This window comes from Equus quagga, chromosome 11 (genome assembly GCF_021613505.1).
Source record: "Equus quagga isolate Etosha38 chromosome 11, UCLA_HA_Equagga_1.0, whole genome shotgun sequence".
NCBI lineage: Eukaryota > Metazoa > Chordata > Mammalia > Perissodactyla > Equidae > Equus > Equus quagga.
Window position 1 is genome coordinate 91,598,227 of NC_060277.1, and position 20,654 is coordinate 91,618,880.

At 40.8% G+C, this 20,654-nt stretch overlaps 1 protein-coding gene and 1 non-coding gene across 9 annotated transcripts in view; both read right to left on the bottom strand.

Annotated features, from left to right (window-relative positions):
* Positions 1 to 20,654, bottom strand: part of B4GALNT2 (beta-1,4-N-acetyl-galactosaminyltransferase 2) — a 54,812-nt gene that overhangs the window by 29,285 nt on the left and 4,873 nt on the right. The window contains exon 2 of one of the 8 annotated variants that reach the window (XM_046677028.1): positions 8,955 to 9,057. The exons of the other annotated variants lie outside the window; for them this stretch is intronic. The gene's annotated coding sequence lies outside the window, so the exon portion shown is untranslated. The remainder of the gene's footprint in view (positions 1 to 8,954; positions 9,058 to 20,654) is intronic. 8 annotated transcript variants of the gene reach the window in all.
* On the bottom strand, positions 2,803 to 2,948 carry LOC124248002 (small nucleolar RNA SNORA12). The gene has a single exon (XR_006890890.1). It is a non-coding gene; the product is annotated as a small nucleolar RNA SNORA12 (small nucleolar RNA).

Here is a 20,654-nt window from a genome sequence, read left to right on the forward strand (position 1 = left end):
ATACAACCCAGCCATCCCACTACTGGGTATTCATCCAAAGAGCTTGAAATCAGCAATTCCAAAAGTCCCATGCACTGCTATGTTCATTGCAGCATTATTTACAATAGCCAAGACATGGAAGCAACCTAAGTGCCCATCAACTGATGGAAGATGTGGTACATATATACAATGGAATACTACTCAGTCGTAAAAAAGAACAAAATCGTCCCATTTGCAACAATGTGGATGGACCTTGAGGGAATTATGTTAAGTGAAATAAGCCAGATAGAGAAGGACAGTCTCTGTATGACCCCACTCATATGAGGAATTTAAAAATGTAGACAAAGAGAACAGTTTAGTGGCTACCAGGGGAAAGGCGGTGTGGGGGGTGGGCACAAAGGGTGAAGGGGTGCACCTACAACACGACTGACAAACAATAATGTACAACATATTTCACAAGAAATTTCACAAGATTGTAAACTATCATTAACTCAATAGAAATGAAAAAACACACAACTTTCCAAAGCAACTCTTGAATAAAGGACAGTATCAGAAGAAGAATATAAAGATAGTAAAGACACTGCATATTAAAACTATGGAACACACTAAAACTATACTAAGAGGAAAATTTGAATTTACATACAAATTTCTAATCACAAGACATAAAAGGAATAAATTAAGCAATCATATAAGAAGTTTGAAAAAGGACAACAATGGGGCTGGCCCCGTGGCGCAGCGGTTAAATTCGCACATTCCGCTTCGGCAGCCCGGGGTTCACTGGTTCGGATCCCAGGTGCAGACACGGACATGGCACCGCTTGGCAAGCCATGCTGTGGCAGGCATCCCACATATAAAGTAGAGGAAGATGGGCATGGATGTTAGCTCAGGGCCAGTCTTCCTCAGCAAAAAGAGGAGGATTGGCAACAGATGTTAGCTCAGGGCTAATCTTCCTCAAAAAAAAAAAAAAGAAAAAAGACACATTGAATAAAATAAAATCCACGAATCTAATGATACTCCAAAGGAAACAATGCCGCGGGGTGGGGGGTGGGGGGTGGGGGGTGGGGGGTGGGGGGGCTCAAAACTTAAAAAGTAAAGCTTTTTAATTATAGAAAAATTCCAAGCAGATATAAAAAACAAAGAGGATAGTAAAATGAATCTCCATGTACCCATTGCCCACCTTCTATTCACGGACAAAATGGATTTATCTATTTCTCCACCGATTTCCCTCCCTTCCCAAACCATTGTGAAGCAAATCTGGACATCATATCACTTCATCAGTAAATAGTCTAGTACGTATCTCTGAAGGGTAATGTAGTAGTTTTGCACTCAACTTTACTGAGCTGGAACCGGTTCCCCGGAATTCCTTTCCTCATGTGATGCCAGGTTATGGAAGGCCGCAAGAGAAATTTGCATAAGATTTGGGAGGCAGAAAGAAAGCAGCAGCCTTTATGCTCTGAGGGTTGTACTTTGTCAGGGGCAGTGAAGGACAGCCGAGATACTGGCAAATTCCATCCACTTGGTCCTCTTTCTCCCTACTCTGGGTCCAGTCCTTCTTCCTAACTACTGACCTTGCTGACGAGCAACCTCCAGTTCACTACCAGAACTTTCTCTGTGACCTCACAGCAGTGGTAGCCACGAAGAACTAACAACCTTTCATACTCTTCTCCACCAACTCTCTTTGTGGTTGTGCTCCAGAAAATGAATGCTTATGGATTCTGGTTTTTTTTTTTTTTTGGAAAAGCATTTGGATTTTATTTGATAGTTTAACTGTTTTTGAAAATGCTGATAAACACAAGCTGTACTTGGAGCTGACAGACGTGCTTCTAATATAGGATTTTCATCCTAGAATGTGACTTTTTCCAAAAAATATTCAATCTGAGGCCTCTTGCCGCAGGCAGCTTCCATGGGAATGCACAAAGAAAGAGGCAGGAAAACAGTCCCCATGGGAGACTGTAGTTTCTTAAAAAACAGGCTGCTACTAATTCCTGTGATGTTCATAAAGTGTTTTTCCCTTTGCTTAGTCGTCCAGAGTGAAGTCAAAGGGCTCAAAGTCTTTCCGGAAGCAGCGAGCCAGGGTCTCCTCCTCTTCCTTGCTGATCTGACACTGCCTCCAGTCAGACTTGTCAGGAATATTAAGGATGGCTTCACCGGCCAGGACCTCCCTTCCAAATTGCAAAGGAAAATTCTTTTTAATTCTATGGAAAAGCTTCTCTCCTGTGTCAAGTTCAACATAAAAATACGCTGCTCCTGGGGCTGGCCCCGTGGCCGAGTGGTTAAGTTCGCGCGCTCCGCTGCAGGCGGCCCAGTGTTTCGTTAGTTCGAATCCTGGGCGCGGACATGGCACTGCTCATCAGACCACGCTGAGGCAGCGTCCCACATGCCACAACTAGAAGAACCCACAACGAAGAATGCATAACTATGTACCGGGGGGCTTTGGGGAGAAAAAGGAAAAAAAAAAATTTTTAAAAAAAAAAAAAACACGCTGCTCCTGGCTGTGCAATCTGCTTGATGTCAGAGTGCTCTGGGATTTCTACCAGCTCTATCTGCTGCTCCCATGCCTGCTAAGGAAGCCATCTTTAATGTCATCAGCAGTGCAGCAGCTGAGTGGCACAGGAATAACCTGGGGGGTAGGGGTAGGGGGTAGGGAGATAGGAGAAATTCTTTGTGCAGGTGCCAGAGAGGTCATGCCTCCTGCACAGTTCCTGAGAAGGAGCAAATCCATCACAGGGGTGGAGAAACACCCCTCAGCAGAGATTCTCCTCAGGCCAGACAGACCTGTGTCAGCCTGTCTGTGAGGACTGAAACTTACGAGGTGGCCCTGCCACATGTGAGAGCCAATCGCTGATGCAGGAAAGGCTAGAGAGACAGCTCTGTCATCAAGCCTTCGCCAGCTCCTAAATAATACACGTGGCAGAGTCAGGCCCATCCGAAAACTTAACAAATGCGCCAGAAAGAAAGCCACCACAACTGCTTATGGATTCTCGCAAGGTCCAAGTCATTCACTTGTGCCAAGGCTGGGTAGTGACTTTTCTCTGATCCTTTCGGGAACTTTACCTCTCCCGCTTGTCCCGCAATTGTGTTAATTCCTGCAATAAATTCCTCACTCTATAATACTCATAGTAGTTCTGCTTCCTTGACTGAGGCGTGACTGGCACCGACAGATAAGGGTTCTCACACACACACACAATCCCATCACCACAGCTAAAAAAGGAGCAATCACTCTTTAATACCACCAAATGTCCACAGTGTTTAAATTTCCCCATTGTTTTTTTTTTTTTAAGGATCAAAGTAGGATCCAAATAAAGTCCAAACGTTGGTTGATATGTCTCCTAAGTTCCTTTTCACATATAGATTTCCCTGCATCTCTCTTTTATTTTCTTTTGCAACTTATTTGTTGAAGGAACTGAGTTGTTTATCCTATGCAGTGTGGATTTGTCACACCTGGACTGTATGTTTTCAGTCCCCTGGCATCACATTCCTTTGTCCCCTGTATATTCTAGAAGTTTGTAGTTGGGGCCAGCCGGGTGGCTCAGCGGTTAAGTTCGCATGCTCGAGGTTTGGATCCCGGGCACAGACTTATGCACTGCTTATCAAGCCATGCTGTGGCAGGCGTCTCACATATGAAAAAATGGAGGAAGATGGGCATGAATGTTAGCTCAGGGCCAATCTTCTTCAGCAAAAAGAGGAGGGTTGGCGGTGGATGTTAGCTCAGGGGTAATCTTCCTCAAAAAAATTTTTAAATAAATAAATATAAATTTTTAGTTAGATCAAGAGGCTCAATCAGATTCAGGTTAGATTTTTCTCAGAAAACTACTTCATAGGTGATGGTGCGTGTCCTTCCATCAGGGAGGCGGGGCACAGAAGAGCTCGTCACCTTTCTTTTGGGGGATATTAACAGCTATTTGTTGATGACTGCCCGAATCAGTGGTTCTCTATCGGTCTCAGGACCCCTTTATAATCTTAAAAATTATTGAGGACCCCAAAGAGCTTTTGTTTTTGTGGGTTATACCTATCAATGTTTACCATTTCGGGAATTCAATTTGAGAATTTAAAAAGTATTTATTTGTTCATTTAAAAGGAAAATAATAAACCCATTACATGTTAACACAAATAGCATATTTTTATGAAAAATAACTACGTTTTTCAAAACAAAATATATGAGAAGTGTGGCAGAACTTTACATTTTCGCATATCTCTTTAATGTCTAGCTTAATAGAAGACAAAAGAATTCTTATATTTGTTTCCGCATACAAACTGTTATGATATGTTGTTTGATTGAAGTGTATGAAGAAAATATGGCCTCACACAGATATGTAGTTGGAAAAGGGAGAAATATTTTAATTGCTTTTTCAGATAATTGTGGATATTCGTCTTTGATACTACACCAAAATCAAGATGTGGTAGTTCTTTTTTTTTTTTAAAGATTTTATTTTTCCCCTTTTTCTCCCCAAAGCCCCCCAGTACACAGTTGGCTATTCTTCATTGTGGGTCCTTCTAGTTGTGGCATGTGGGACGCCGCCTCAGTGTGGTTTGATGAGCAGTGCCATGTCCTCGCCCAGGAATCGAACCAAGAAACACGGGGCCGCCTGCAGCGGAGCGCGCGAACTTAACCACTCGGCCACGGGGGCAGCTCCAAGATGTGGTAGTTCTTAAAAGGTTGGTCACAATGTGGAATCTGGAACAAATGAATTTTTCGTACTCTGCTACCTTAAAATCCACTGGTACGTCTTGCACTTTGAATGGATCCTTTACCCAGGCATGGTCAGATAACATCATGCTGTGGTCACATGGAAAATATTAGTCCACGGAGTCATGCTCTGATCTTCCAAATGTTGATACATTTCATGATGCAATATCAGTAATTCACATTCATTAATATCAGCACCAATCTCATCAGAAAAGTCTCTTCATAAAAGGCTGTCAAGCTCCTGGTGGTGGAAAGAAGTTTTACAAAGTTCTAATTTTTCTAAAACTTGAATTTTTTTACTGGCAACAAATACTCCCAGCTGTTTTTCTTGAAGTGACAGGATCACCGGGTCCATTTTTTGATAAGATTTCTGCCAGATACACAAGTCTGAATAACCACAGTTTATGAGCCTTTCCTTCAAGTGAAAAAGATTTCCACAAAAAAGCAGCCAGCTCAGCTCGCAAGTCAGACGGCACAAGTGCTTTTTCTTGAGACAACAGCCATTGTATGTAGCGTGTTTTATGCGTAAATCTCATTAAAAAGACAGACTTAAAAGCTGAGAATGTTTTAAAAATCAGTCGTTCTTACTGTTTCATCCGGGATATTTGAAGGGACCCGGGGTCTTTTGTACCGGGAGTGTGCGGTGGTGGGGTGGACAACCGCCACCAATCCAGTTTGCTGCCACTGCCCTAATCCAAGCTAAGGCGCCAGCTTTTGCCCATCGTTGTCTTTGCATCATCAGTGTAAATGTTAGCTCAGTGAAAAAGGCAAATACCATCTTAATATTGTTGTGAAAAGAGTTTTGCCCTGTAGACTCCCTGAGAGGGTCCCTGGGACCCTCAGGAGCCCTACAGCCCACAGTTTGAGAACCTCTGCTCCAGCCCTTCTCTTCTATGGGGTTGTCAGAGTTTTTTCTTCTCTCTAGAAGCTCTTTTTTTTTGAGGAAGCCTGGCCCTGAGCTAATGTCCATGCCCATCTTCCTCTACTTTATATGTGGGACGCCTACCACAGCATGGCTTGTCAAGTGGTGCCATGTCCGCACCCGGGATCCGAACCAGCGAACCCCGGGCCGCCGAAGCAGAACGTGCGAACTTACCCGCTTCGCCACCGGGCCGGCCCGCTAGAAGCTCTTGATGTATACATGTTCACCTTTGTCTGTGGTGTAAGTAGCAAAGATTGCTTCTCCCAGTTTGTCACTCGTCTTTTTCCTTTTTAAAGAAACTAGTGTTTATTTATTTTTAGTAAAGTTCAATTTTAATATGACAAAGCATCACAGTCCAGAGCAAGAAGCAGGATTGACATTAAAAGAGGCGAGTGAAACCGAGGGCTGCTCACAGGAACCACCTCCCCAGGGCCACACCTCTTGACTTCTTCAGCACAATGGGCCTATTTGGACCTATTTCATCCGGTCTCAGAACATCCTTCCTGGCTCCTGCTCTCTCTGCCTCCCTGGCAAGCCTGTCTGCCCTCAGGGCCTCAGCCAGTCTCTCCCATGTTTTTTTCACTTTCTGATTCTGTCTGCAGATATCTCCATAGGTTACCGACTGTCTGTAAACCGACTGTGGGAGACAGAGGCCTGCTCCTGGGATCATCTCTGCCCAGTCTGAAGACTGTGCAGTGGTGGGCTCAGGGCTGGTGTGTAGAGACCCAGCACCCAACACGGCTGAGGGATTTACCTGGACTATGAGGAGCGATTATTTTTAAAGTATTTGTAATGTCAAAAGTACTTAAAAGTTCTCCAGTGCTGCAGGCCTGGGGACCCTGCAGTCTCCTGGATGCACAGACTTGTGGGGCTTCTGCAAGGTCTCCTCCCTTGACTGCACCTGACCTCAAGGCCAGGATGAGAAGTTATTTTTGTGACAGCCTTCTGGAATATGCAGCTGGTGAGGCTTATAGGAAGTGCAGAACTTTCACGACGTCCCAGCTTCATCTTGGCTAAATGAACTTATCTTTTCCTCTCTGATGTCTGGGGCATCATATTTCTTTTGAGCTTCCCCAGAATAGGCTGGCTTGGAAAACAGGTAGATGCAGCTTCCTCCATGGCTGCAGACTTGTCCTGGTGACCCATCATGCTCCAGATGTCAGACAGCCTCTGGTTTGCTGGAAAATGCAGTGACTTCTGCCTCTGATTCCCCTTTTATGGGGGAAGGGAGTGGATAACCCAATCAGTGGATAATCCAGAGGAGACATCCTGTCACTTATTGATGTGATTTGAGAGATTCCTAAATCTGGTGGGTTCTGGGGGCATCTCGGTGAGAGGAGGGACCTCTCTGGAGACTGAGACATTGGTGGGGGCCATTGTTCTGACCTGGTGTGCTGACACAGACCCCGGTGGATGCCACTGAGGTTCTTCCCTGGGCCTGTTAGCGCAGGGGTCTGCCACACCCACTAGAACACAGATTTAATCCAGTTCAGCCTGGGCAGGAAGCTTGCCCTAGGGACTGGCCCTGCCCAACAGCAAGCCTGCTGGCTACTTGTCGGCCTGCATTGACTGGGTGCCCTGATCCTCTACTGGCAGGCAAGTGTGTCCGCCTCTGTGGGGCAGAGCTTGTGTGAGGACCAGGGGAACTGTGGGGGGCATTGGTGGAGAGGTGGGGGCCTCTGCAGTGGGGCGTCAGGATACTCTCCAGGGGGTTAGGAAGTGTGCACGGACCAGGACTGTGTTGAAGGTGTGTGTGGTCCTGTGGGGGGTAAGGCTTATCAGCGGCAGCTAAAGAAATTTTTAATTGTGGTCATAAACATATAACAGAATTTACCATCTTCACCAGTTCTAAGTGTACAATTCAGTAGTTTTAACTACAATATTCACATTGTTGTGCAATGCATCTCTGGAACTTTCGTCTTTTTTCTTTGTTTCTATTTTTGCATGCAAAACATTTTTTAGAACTTTTTTCTGTAATTGAAATTTAAATCTTTTGCCTATTGAAGAAAAGCTCTTGTTTACTGAAGAATCAAAACTAATAAATGTAGGAGGAATCATAGAATTAGAAACATCATCACTTTGCAACCACCAATGGAATAAATGATTCTGGCCAGGATGGTGGATGCATGTTGAAATCATTGCGTGCAAGGTTGTTGGGGAGCAGGATATTTAGTGGTGCCAATATAGAGATCACTTACTATTTACAAAGAGAAAAACAATATCTCTACAGTGGAATGATCAGCCCGTCACTACCTAAACCAAGTGATCAAACAGCATCACTAACAATGAGACAACCCGACAAAGCGTGCCTCCTGACGTGATGCAATGTGAAGCACACGGATCACTAACGGAGTATTAATGCTGGAAATGTTTCATCCAGATGTAATCAAGCCTCCAGACCTGACTTCCAGTTCATAGGCAATAGCAAGAAATAGAGAAGCAAATTGAATAACACCATCAGAACAATCGGACACGTCAGCTTGTCGGATATTCTACAAGACAATGGCCTGGACTCTTCCAAAAGACAGTGTTATGAAAAGGAAAAAAACGTGGGGGGAATGGGGCTGTTTTTGATAGTTTAAAGAAATCTAACGACCAAATGCAATGAGTGAACTTTGATGGGATCCTTGTTCCACAAATGTGAATATTTGAAGCTGGGCTGAATGTTAGATTATGTTAGGGAATTGCTGATTTTTTAGGAGAGACAATGATATTGTGATTATATAGGAGATTGTTCTTATTCTTAGAAGTATGCTGAAGTAGTTAGGGATGAAGTATTAAGATGTCTGGAACTTCCTTTCAAAAGTCTTGACCATTTGAAAGAGGGGGAAAGAGAGAAAGCAAATGAGGTAAAATATCAATAATTGTTGATCTAGGTGGAGGGGGTCTGAGTATTAACGGTAACATCAAGTTTTCTTTAGGGTGTGACAATTTTAAAAATAAAAACTTTGGGGTTTACAAACAATGGAATAAAAATTCCTCAGGTAAAATAAGAATAGGTGGATACTTTCTCAACGTGACAAAAGGTTTACATTCCAAACCAAAAGCCAACATTACGTTTAATGGTGAAACACTGGAAAATTCCATTATAGTCAGGAATAAGATAAGAATGCCCACTGCAATTATTTAACATTGTCATGAAAGTGCCAGTTAGTGCAGTAAGATTAGCTTATGGAATAAAAAAGATATATAACAAAAAGGGGAATATTATTTATAGATGAATTGTGTACTTGGAAAACTAAAATGTATTAAATGAGAAACTATTAGATATAATAAGATTTTAGTAGGGTAGCTAGTTACAAAATAAATATTTTTTAAAAATAATGATAATCATCATATTACAACAATCAGTTACAATGTTCTAACCTTCTGCCAAGAGCTTCGTGTGCATTATCTCATTTAATTCTCACAACAGCGTAATGAGAGAGGTTCCATTACTCCAGCCGGTTAACAGATGAGTTAGCTGAGGCTTAAAGGAAAACAAACTTGCTCAGTTGGTTATTAATGAATGCAGGATTCAAAACCAGACCACACGTTTAAACGCTATGCTACACAGTTTTCTATAAGCCAAGAATGATGGGTCAAAACACAATGAAAGAAGAGATCCAATTCAAATTAATACAAAAGGATAAAATCCTCAGGCAGGCAGACGCATAAGAAGGAACATGTGGGACCTATGTGGCAGGCAGACTCCAAAGGTGGCCCCATGATCTCGGTCCCCTGGTTCTATTTGAACATTTAGCAAAACATTCTTTCTGTTCAGCATTGAAAACGGGCTTATTATTTGTACCAACTGACTTTTCCTGAAATCCCGCAGTCTTGAGTCATAAGTCTTCTTTAAAGACTTATTCTATTATTCTTTATTTATATTTATTTATTCTTATTCTACTCCCATGCCAGAATTGTATCAATATACAAGAAATTTAGAGAGATGAACGACCAAATTACCCAGCCCAATACTTGTGTATTTTTAGTATCATAGGGAATTAAAAGCCCAGGGACTATGAACACTCTAGGTCTCACGTGGTTTATCCCTTCAGGCATTTCAGATTTTGGAAGCAGGCCCTGTACAGTTATTTGCCTGCTCACTTGATGTTTATAGCTCCCATATTTGTACCAGTATACACCTAGTTTATGCAAACATGGATTTTTGCTGCATTTTAACCAAGTCTTACAGTGGCTATTTGTCTTTCCATAAATCTCATTTTGTGCTGTTATGGAAAATCTCCGTTTTGAAAATCTCCATTGTACAGAAGCACGTCTTTAACGTCTTCAGACAAAAAAGCCTTACAGTTAAACTGAATGTTTGCATTTGGTGGGTAACTTAACAGGGAGGGCCGGAAAAAGAACGAGAGTGGACTGTTAATATTTTTAGGAAAATGTTGCCTTTGTCTTGTGCAGAACAGGTAGATATATCTGTTAGAATATATTTTTAAAAGGTGGTGAGGCCTCGTTTTGGAACTAAAACGATATTTAATCATAAAATTTCTGAAGCTCTTGTAATTTTTTCAACCTGTTGGAAGTTGTCTACCACTATTATTTTTGTTGGAACTGTGAATTTTTTCCTTTTCTTCCCAACCTCTCAGAGAAAAAAAGGAAGTGAGTTTCTGGTAATGAATTGAGCAGATATCTAATATATATTATGCCTTTTGAGCTGTGTAACCTAATATTTGGATACTTGATCATTTGTTTTATTATGTAATTGATAAAATAGTGATACATATTGATATTAATTTAATCATATATTTATGCCATCTGGGGATGTACGATTATAGTTCTTTGGGAAAGACAATTTGTCAAGTGTTCACTAGTTTGTAAAAACTTACTGTGAGAGCTTAAACATGTAAATAAATAATGAAATTCATTTCTAAACAAAAGCAAATTGCTGAATATACATAGAATACACAGGATGAGCCTTAAAAAAACTAAAAGTTGGAGGCCAGGCTGGTGGTGCGGCAGTTAAGTTGGTACGTTCCACTTTGGCGGCCCAGGGTCTGCGGGTTCGGATCCCGGGTATGGACATGGCACTCCTTGTCAAGCCATGCTGTGGCAGGCGTCCCACATATAAAGTAGAGGAAGATGGGCATGGATGTTAGCTCAGGGCCAGTCTTCCTCAGAAAGAAAAGAAGAGGATTGGTGGCAGATGTTAGCTCAGGGCTAATCTTCCTAAAAAATCCTAAAACTTTATTGGATTATATACCAGATTACATGCATATTTAAAACGTGTAATCATAGAGAAAATATCTGAAATTACACACATCTAGTTGTTAATTGTGGCCAATGCTAAGAAGCGGATTATGGGGAGGAATTTTTCAGTCAACATATTCTTATATCAACATATCCCTATACTCATTCTTTCTCTTTTTTTTTGCAGTGATCAAGTATAAATTTTGTCATCGAACAAATAAAGAATTAAGAATTAAGAAAATTACTACTACATTAGGGAAATAAGAATAAATGGAGATAAATTCCTATTCTTAACTAGAATAACTCAATATCGTTGGGCTGTAACTTCACCCTATATTAATCTGTAAATTCAATACTGTAACCACATAAGCGAAACTGTGACAGGATTTTTTAATTTGTCAACATGATTCTAAAATATATTAGAAGCAATGCATGAGAATAGCAAGGAAAATATTATAAATAAGAATAATGTCTGTACACTAGACCGTGCCACTACTGAAGAATAAAATTATTATAAAGCCACTGTTATTGAAAGTATGACAGTGATTCAGGAAATCAGCAAACAGGTGAATGGAATAAACCAAAGTCTAGAAACACTTGAGAACATATAAAAATTCCATGTGGAATTTTCACCACTTGGTTATACATATATATCAGTAACATCTGAATTTTCTAAAATGGTATTCAGAAAAAGATAGATAATTTAAACTAATCAAGTTATAGAAACACTGGCAGAAAACAGACCTCGACATCCTCTTAGTCAAATTCAACCATCTGATTAGATGTATCTCAGTTCGCAGCTCTGGTTCACCAAACCTGGTTCCAGCTGGAGACAACCTCTCGCAATGCAGTCATTAATAGGAACTGTGTGGTGAAAATTACCAATAAAACATCCCACAGCTGAATTTTTATCCAATAACTACGAATGTTCTACACTATTAAAATTGCACTGTTGTGCAGCGGTTAAGTTCCCACGTTCCAGTTCGGCAGCCTGGGTTTCCCCGGTTCAGATCCAAGTGCGGACCTACACACTGCTTGTCAAGCCGTGCTGTGGCAGGCGTCCCACATATTAAAAGAAGTACAGGAAGATGGGCACGGATGTTAGCTCAGGGCCAGCCTTCCGCAGCAAAAAGAGGAGGATTGGCAGCAGATGTTAGCTCAGGGCTAATCTTCCTCAAAAATAAAAAAATTGCACTGTTTATGTGCTTAAGTGGGGATGTTAAAATTATAATTGTATGAGTCTGCTATTCTGGTTGGACCACATTTGAGAAACATTCAAGAAAGGGCCAAGATGCAAATTATGAAGTCAGTGAGAAATAAGGAAATGAACCAGTCATCCGTTTCAGCTGATGTCAATTTGCCCCTTCAAGCCAAGTGAAGCTGTTTAATCCTGCCAAGCAATTCTCACATTCCAGGTAGAGCTTTGGGGACAGGCAGAAACTGGAGGGGTAGCCTGAGTCCTGAGTCAGAAGATGGACAGCCTGATTGCCTCAAGGGCTCTTGTACCCAGCAGGGATGGTCCTGATGTCAAGCCCTCTTTGCAGACAATGAAAGCCAGCTAGGCAAGATTTTCCCCCATTTGCCTAAGAAATTAATCTCATGATTTCTGTTGCTCTATCACACTATCCCCTTATGACCATGACTCATTGACAGAAACACCTACAAAGGAAAAGGTTGAAATACTTAAATATGCATCATAACTTTTTTTAACACCTGCACAGTGGAAAACAGCACTGAAGTAAAAATGGTAATATTGGATTACTGAAATGGTTAATAACAAACAAGAGAGCAAAGGTTTAATCTTAATTCACTTATGAGAAAAACATGAAGACACTAATAAATGGGCACAGAATATGAAGAAATGACTGACCCAAGAATAAACGTATTTTATTCTTGAATAAATATAGTAGGTGAGCACATAGGAAAATATTTGTCCTCACTTGTAAGTTAAAAATATTTCAATTAAATGCAAACTGGTGAAGCCACTATGGAAAACAGTACGGAGATTCCTCAAAAACTAAAAATAGAAATAACATATGACCCAGCTATCCCACTGCTGGGTATCTATCCAAACAACTTGAAATCAACTATCCAAAGTGACCTATGTACCCCTATGTTCATTGCAGCACTATTCACAATAGCCAAGACATGGAAGCAATCCAAGTGCCCTTGACTGATGATTGGAGAAAGAAGATGTGGTATATATATACAAGGGAATACTACTCAGCCATAAAAGAGACAGAATCATCCCATTTGCAACAACATGGATGGACCTGGAGGGTATTATGTTAAGCAAAATAAGCCAGGCTGAGAAAGAAAAACACCAAATGACTTCACTCATATGTGGAAGATAGATAAACACATTGACAAAGAGAATAGTTCAGTCGTTACCAGGGGAAGGGGGGTGAAGGGTGGGCACAAGGGGTGAAGGGGAGCACTTATGTGGTGATGGACAAGAAATAATGTACAACTGAAATCTCACAATAATGTAAACTATTATGAACTCGATAAAACATTACTGAAAAAAAAGTAATTACTCAATGGACACATTTAACAGCAGAGCAGACACAGGTGAAGAGAAAATTAGTAAGCTGGAAGAAAGGGAAGAAGAAACTTCAGAATTCACCACAGTTGAAAAGATAAAAAATAAAGAGAGTAAGAGACTGAGGTAAGAGACTTGGTTGCTGGTGAACATCTAACAGAGACAAAGAGAAAAACAAAAGAATAGGGTAGCGGCACCAGTAAAGAGACGTTGACTGAGAATTGTCAAGAACTGATGTAAAGCACCAGTCCAAAATAAAATCTAAACTGGATAAATAAAAATAAATCCACGCATAGCTCAACGATAAAAACATTTTTTAAAAATATTGAAATTAAAAATAACTTTGAAGTAGCATTTTAAGCCTATTCAGTTAGTGACAAAAAAGGTCTGGTGATATTGTGGGCAAAAGTGATATATACACCCTGCTTTTGGATATTTAAGTCAGGAATTTTTGGTTTCAAGTATCAGAAACCCATTCAAATTATATACAAGATAACTACAAACTATTACATAATTATATAATAACCATGAAACGTTTCACAATACTGAGTACAAATAATATCGCCTGTCTTTATTTTCTTGAACTAAATTAGAAGCGGCTACACTCCACCCTTTACTGTGACTGGTGGAAAGTTCAAAAACAGTCTTATGGAGCTTCTCCCTCCTCTACTGGCTCATCTAAGAGCCTTAGGAGCAAAAGGGACTTCTGCCTCCGAAAATAGGGTGATTCAGACCAACTTTCCCAGTGATGACTAGAAAAGCTGGACCAAAAGGAAAAATCTGCTTGAAAAGATCAGACAGCTACCAAGATAGTGAATTACTGGGATAGAATTCAAGGAATAAAGGAGGCTAAGGAATGAGGCGACTTCCTCTGGATGTGTTTGCTGATTCCTTCGGTAGCTACTGGGAGGCTGAGCATGCTTTTCTCAGCCTCTTGGGGTTAGGAGAATAGATATTAGAGTCCAAGATCCACCGCGGGTGGTGGTCGGGGCAGGGGAGGGGGCAGTTCCTGGTGACTCCCATTTGCTTCGCATTGGAATAGAAGAAGGGGTGAACCAGAATTAGATAGATGCTCCCAGGCATGGCCACTAGGCTTCCCATCATCTTTGGGGTTTTTTGGGGGTTTTTTTGTTTTTTCTTGTTTTGAGGAAGTTTAGCCCTGAGCTAACTACTGCCAGTCCTCCTCTTTTTTGCTGAGGAAGCCTGGCCCTGAGCCCGTCTTCCTGATCCGTGCCCATCTTCCTCTACTTTATATGTGGGGCGCCTACCACAGCATGGTGTGCCAAGCGGTGCCATGTCCACACCCGGGATCCGAACCGGCGAACCCCAGGCCTCTGAGAAGTAGAATGTGCGAACTTAACCACTGTGCCACCAGGCCAGCCCCATCCCATCATCTTTGGAAGTTGAAACATTGCCAGTGCTCCCAGTGCCTAGCACAACCAAACATACATCAGCTCTGGAGAACCCTAGATCGCCAAGTATTTCCACAGACTATTTTGTAAAGCCACTGTTTGACACATGCGGAGATAATGTTTTTAAAATGAGGCAAATAAGGCAATAAAAACACAAGGCTTCAGATATTGGAGTTGTCAGACATACATTATAAAATAAGTAGACTTACAATGCCAAAGAACTGTAAGTTAATGATTCAGAATTTTAACACAGAATTGGAAAATAAAAAAAGAGCCAGACAGCGGCTGTCCCAGTGGTGTAGTGGTTAAGTTCACGTGCTCCACTTTGGTGGCCTGGGGTTCAAAGGTTCAGATTCCAGCTGTGGACCTACACACCACTCATCAAGCCATGCTGAGGCAGCATCTCACATAAAAAAATAGAGGAAGACTGGCACAGATGTTAGCTCAGGGCTAATCTTCCTCATCAAAAAAAAAGTAAAGAAACAGTGAGTATTGGAGTATTGGAGGAGAGAGAATGAGGTGGAGTAACATTTGAAGGAAAAAAGGAAAAGGAAAAAGGAAAAACTTTCAAAACTTGAAAGTTTTCAAGTTTTCAAGGAGCTTGATAAGCAACAAGGAAGAAAATTTAAAAATGAATATGAAGTTGAGTACCTGAGGGTTACTGTAAATATTCAATAAGATTACCTATTGACCTTGTTATGAAAAGACATTAATCTTGTTAATTTGCCGTTTTCTTGTTTAACCTGATGGATGACTCAAGGTTCACACAGATATATGAGTTTGTTTTACACAAGAAATAGAATCCCTTCAAGGAAGTTGCCCTTACAAAAATCAGCCCCTGGCTGCGTTTGATTGCTGAAGGGCTTACTGGGAGGGAAAGAAACAAGGATTATCCCTTTGTTTCCTCAAAACTCCTCCTGCCACACCCCTTAGCTCTATAAAACGCCCTGCTTTCTTCTGTACGAAGGCAGATTTGAGAGAACCTGTCCTTCTGCCTTCTCTTTTTGGTCAATTCAAATAAACCTTTCTCCATCTCCAAGCAGGATGTCCCAGTGGTTGGCTTACTGCGTGCATTGGGCACACGAACTTGAGACTAAGAGGTTTGATATCAAATATGCACCAAAGAACATCATAGTAAAAATGCTGAAAATTAAAGACAAGGAGACCATCTTAAAAGCAGCCAAAGAACTGGGGCCAGCCTGGTGGCACAGCAGTTAAGTTTGCATGTGCTGCTGCTTCTGTGGCCCGGGGTTCGCCAGTTGGACTTAATCACTCGGCCACGGGGCTGGCCCTTGGGGTTCGCCAGTTGGGATCTGGGGTGTGGACCTACACACACTGCTTGTCAAGCCATGCTGTGGCAGGCGTCCAACATATAAAGTAGAGGAAGTTGGGCAGGAAGCTCAGGGCCAGTCTTCCCCAGCAAAAAAGAGGAGGATTGGCAACAGGGCTAATCTTCCTCAAAATAAATAAATAAATAAATAAATAAATAAATAAAAGAAATGTTTTAAAAAGTAGCCAAAGAAGAAAAGTTTACCTTCAAAAGAGATTGCTAGCTAACTTTCCAACAGAAGACACGGGAAGCTAGAGACACTGAAATATCTTCTATCTCAGCAAAAATATTCAAGAATGAAGGTACAATAAAGACTTTTTCAGACAAACAACATTTGAGGGAATCTGTCACCAGCATACTTGCACTAAAGTGACTACTAAGGCAAATTATCCCAGATGGAAGGTCGTAAGGAAAGAAGGAAAAGAAATAAAAATGGCAAATAAGTGGGTAAATCTAGATGACTACTAACTGCATAAAACAACAATGCTGTTTTGTTTGGTTTTAAAAAACTAAAGAACCAAAAAAACCAGTAAAATACTGATGTAAGTCAGGAAAGGCAGTAAATAGACCGGAAGTGTCTTAAGATCTTTGTATGATTCAGGAAGAAGATTAAAAATACCAAGTAATTTTAAACCTTGATAGGTCAAGAATATGTTATAATCTATAGTGTACCTACTATGGAAATAGTACATATAGAGAATAACTTCCAAGCTAATAGATAAGAAAATGGAACAATAAAAAAGAACCAATATAAAAAAGTGCAAAGAGGAGCCGGCCCTATGGCCGAGTGGTTAAGTTCATGCTCTCTGCTTCAGCGGCCTAGGGTTTTGCTGGTTTGTATCCTGGGCATGGACATAGCACCGCTCATCAGGTCATGTTGAACTGGCGTCCCACATAGCACAACCAGAGGCACTCACAACTAGAATATACAACTATGTACTGGTGGGCTTTGGCGAGAAGAAGAAAAAGAAAAAAAGATTGGCAACAGATGTTAGTGCAGGTGCCAATCTTTAAAAAAGAAAAAAAGTGAGAAAGAAGAAAATAGATCAGATAGGAAAAAGTAGAAATATTCAATGAGATGTTAGATTTAAACCAACTATATTGATAATTACCTAAATGTAAACTGATTAAATGCTCCAATTAAAACACAAAGATAGTCAAATTGGATGGAAAGAAAGAAGCACGATTATACGGGGTTTGCAAGAGACACATCTAAAACACAAAGATATAGAGTACAAAGAAAGATAAATACACCAAGTGTAACCAAGATAAAGTTGATATTTCTATATTAATATCAAATGAAGTCAGGTTTTCAGACAAAAAGCTAAAACCATAGATAATGAAGAATACTTCAAAGTTATAAAATATTCACTTCACAAGAAGAGATAGCAATTCTTTATTCCAGTAATATAGCCTCAAAATATAGAAAGCAAAATATTGAAAGAATTACAAGGGGAAATAGACAAATCTGCAATCACGGTAAGAGATTTTAACATACTACTCTCCCTAACCAAGACTGCAAGCAAACAAAAACTTCGTAAGTATTTAGATGACTTGAACCGATCAGCAAACGTGATATAAATAGACATATATTGAACACTGCATGTAATGTCTGCAGAATACACATTCTTTTCAAATGTACACAGAATGTTTACAAAAACTGAAAAAATTCTGGGTCATAAAACAAGTGTCCAAAATTTCAAAGAATTTAAGTAATATGGAGTATATTTTCTGACCCGCATGCAATTAACCTAGCAGTGAATAACAAAGATATAACTAGAAAATCCCTGTTTGGGGAAATTCAGAAATACACTTGTAAATAATGACGGGTCAAAGAAGAAATCACAATAGAAATTAGACAGTAGTTTGACCCAAATGATAATGAAAATACCACATATCAAAACCTCTAGGAAGCAGCTAAAAACCAATACTTAGAAATATACTATTGCACAACTTCCATAAGTCCCCAATTATCTGCTGATCTTAACCCTCCGTTTCATCAGCCACTTCCTTAAATACACATTGAGCTCATAAAACTTGCATTTTAGCATCGTGTTGTACCCTCCCTTAGCTTCTTTGCTGCAAGTCCCGCTCCACTACCTGCCCACCTTCATCTGCCGCTGTGGATCACCACTGCCCAGCAAGGCTAAACTGAGGGGCAGAAAGAGGCCATTCATGTAGGTACCAACCCACAATACAGAACCATACTGAGCTCAAGATGGTGCAGTGGAGCCCCCTTAGCTGAGAGGGTGGGCTGGGTGGAACGGAGAAACTTACTGGGTGAAGTGGGGGAGTACCATCTCCAGTCCCAGCTTGAGTTTAAAAGTATACATTAAGCATATTGTAATGGATCATTTTACCTTTTCATTTAGGAAAACGTCTCAGGGATAGTATTATAAAGAATTGGTACTATGCAGAATGGCTTTAACCAGAGTATGCACACACTAGATGCAATTCTGTAACACAACAGACTTTAACTGTGGTCACACACAGATGAATACTATGGGCTCTTTACAGTTTGTATATGGGAGAATACGGGACATAGCCTGCCCTTTTAGGATATTTACTCACATAGGATATTTATACAATATGTACACACATATAAACATGTGTTACAGACATGTACAAATTTTGCAAAAATTCTATTTAATTTAGTAAAAATGTACTGAGCACTCATTATGCGCCAGACAATTTTCTAGAACACAAAGATGGGTCAGGAATAGACCCTGTCCTCAAGGAGATCAGTGTGGTTAAAATGACATACACACTTATTCTCTCACTTCTTCTTGGCAAGTGTGAGTATACTTTCCAAGACCCAAGAGAGCTTAAACTACTACTTATTGTTTTAGCAACCACGTTGCTTCCAGAGCTGTCATCTGGCTTGGGTTGAGTGGTAAGTTACAGTTTGACTTTTTCCTAATTTTTTTTTCAATAAGCTTTCAGCTAAAAAATATCCAGACCCTGCAATTAATTTAAATAAAATAAATTGTTGCTTACAGTTTCTTCTATTTTGGCATATTACAGGGAGAATTTTTGATTACGTGGAGTGAAAGACTGCTTAGCATTGAATGTTGAAACTGGACTCAACTCAGCTTGGTTCCGCTTACCAGATACCACACGGTTAAGAAACAGGGAGGAGGCAGAACAAAAAACACAGGAGAAACAAAGAGTAATATGTCAATGAACTGATGGCACTTTTCCTTTCCTAGAGGTAATCCTTGAAGGCAGAACATGAGCTGAGGAACACATTTAATAGAAGCCTATCTCTCTAACCACTTTCTTTGTCTAATGAACTTTCATTTGCTCAACAGACAATGGGTGCTGACTATGCCAGGCACTTTGCTAGACAGCAAGAAATGGGAATAAACCAACTATAGTCCCTTTCTTCAAGGAATACATAAGTTAATAGGGGGAACGACTCATACAAACAAATGTGTACTAGGTGAGAAAGAGAGAGAGCGGATAGAAGGAGAGAGAGAGGATAGAAGGAGAGAGAGAGAAAGACTTTGAAAATTTTTTAAGCGTCCATATACACAGGTAATCCTGATGACCGGTCAGAACTTTTCATCCCTGTATGGTGAACACTAGGATTTTTTTAAAAACCTTGCTCATGGTATTTCATATTAGTCATCTACTCCATTTGGCAAAACAGAGAACGTGTCATAGACCTGGATTCTGGTCCGAGTTCTTCCAGTTTATAGCTGAGTGGCCGAGGGCTACTCACATCATCTCACGGAGCATCTTACCTCATCTGAGAGGAAAGGAGTCTGCCTACTATAGGATGGTGTTGATAGAAGAAAGCACTTTGCAAATGAGAAGTACTGTCAGGACGACTACTGTCTTCAAGAGAAGACCTTTCGGCTGGATGATCTCTCATTTTTCCAGTCACCTGTCTTGTACTTCCAACACAACAAGGGATCTTAACCTCGGTCCATGGATTAGTGGTTGGCTCCCAAGTCTGGAGTACTAGCTAAGATCATTTGTAAAGGGTTGGGTGTATGTGCACATGCGCACTTTCCTAGTTCCACAGATTCTCAAAGGAGTCCACAGCTGCGAAAAAAGCTAAAACCACGGGTCTAGACAGAGTATCTTTTGGGAGGTGCAGAAGGTCCCTTATGTATCTTTGTATCCCAATACCTGTGTCACAGTGTCCTGCACATAGGAGGGGCTCCTAAATTTGATATATTAATAAGTATCAAAATGGATATGTGTGGGGCCGGCCCCGTGGCCGAGTGGTTAATTTCGCATGCTCTGCTTCCTCGGCCCAGGGTTTCGTCAGTTCGAATCCTGGCCATGGACATGGCACCGCTCATCAGGCCATGCTTAGGCAGCGTCCCACATGCCACAACTAGAAGGACCCACAACTAAAAATATGCAACTATGTACCAGGGGTCTTTGGGGAGAAAAAGGAAAAATAAAATCTTAAACAAAAAGGATATGTGTTATGATGGCAAATATTAACGTTCAAAATGAGTCTGGCTTCATCCTAGGGATGAAGTATTGAATTTTGATGAAGCCTATCATTGGTTGTCAAACAGGAAGAGGTACCAAATTTAGAAGGCCTGATGACTGTACAGTTTTAAGCAACTGATTCC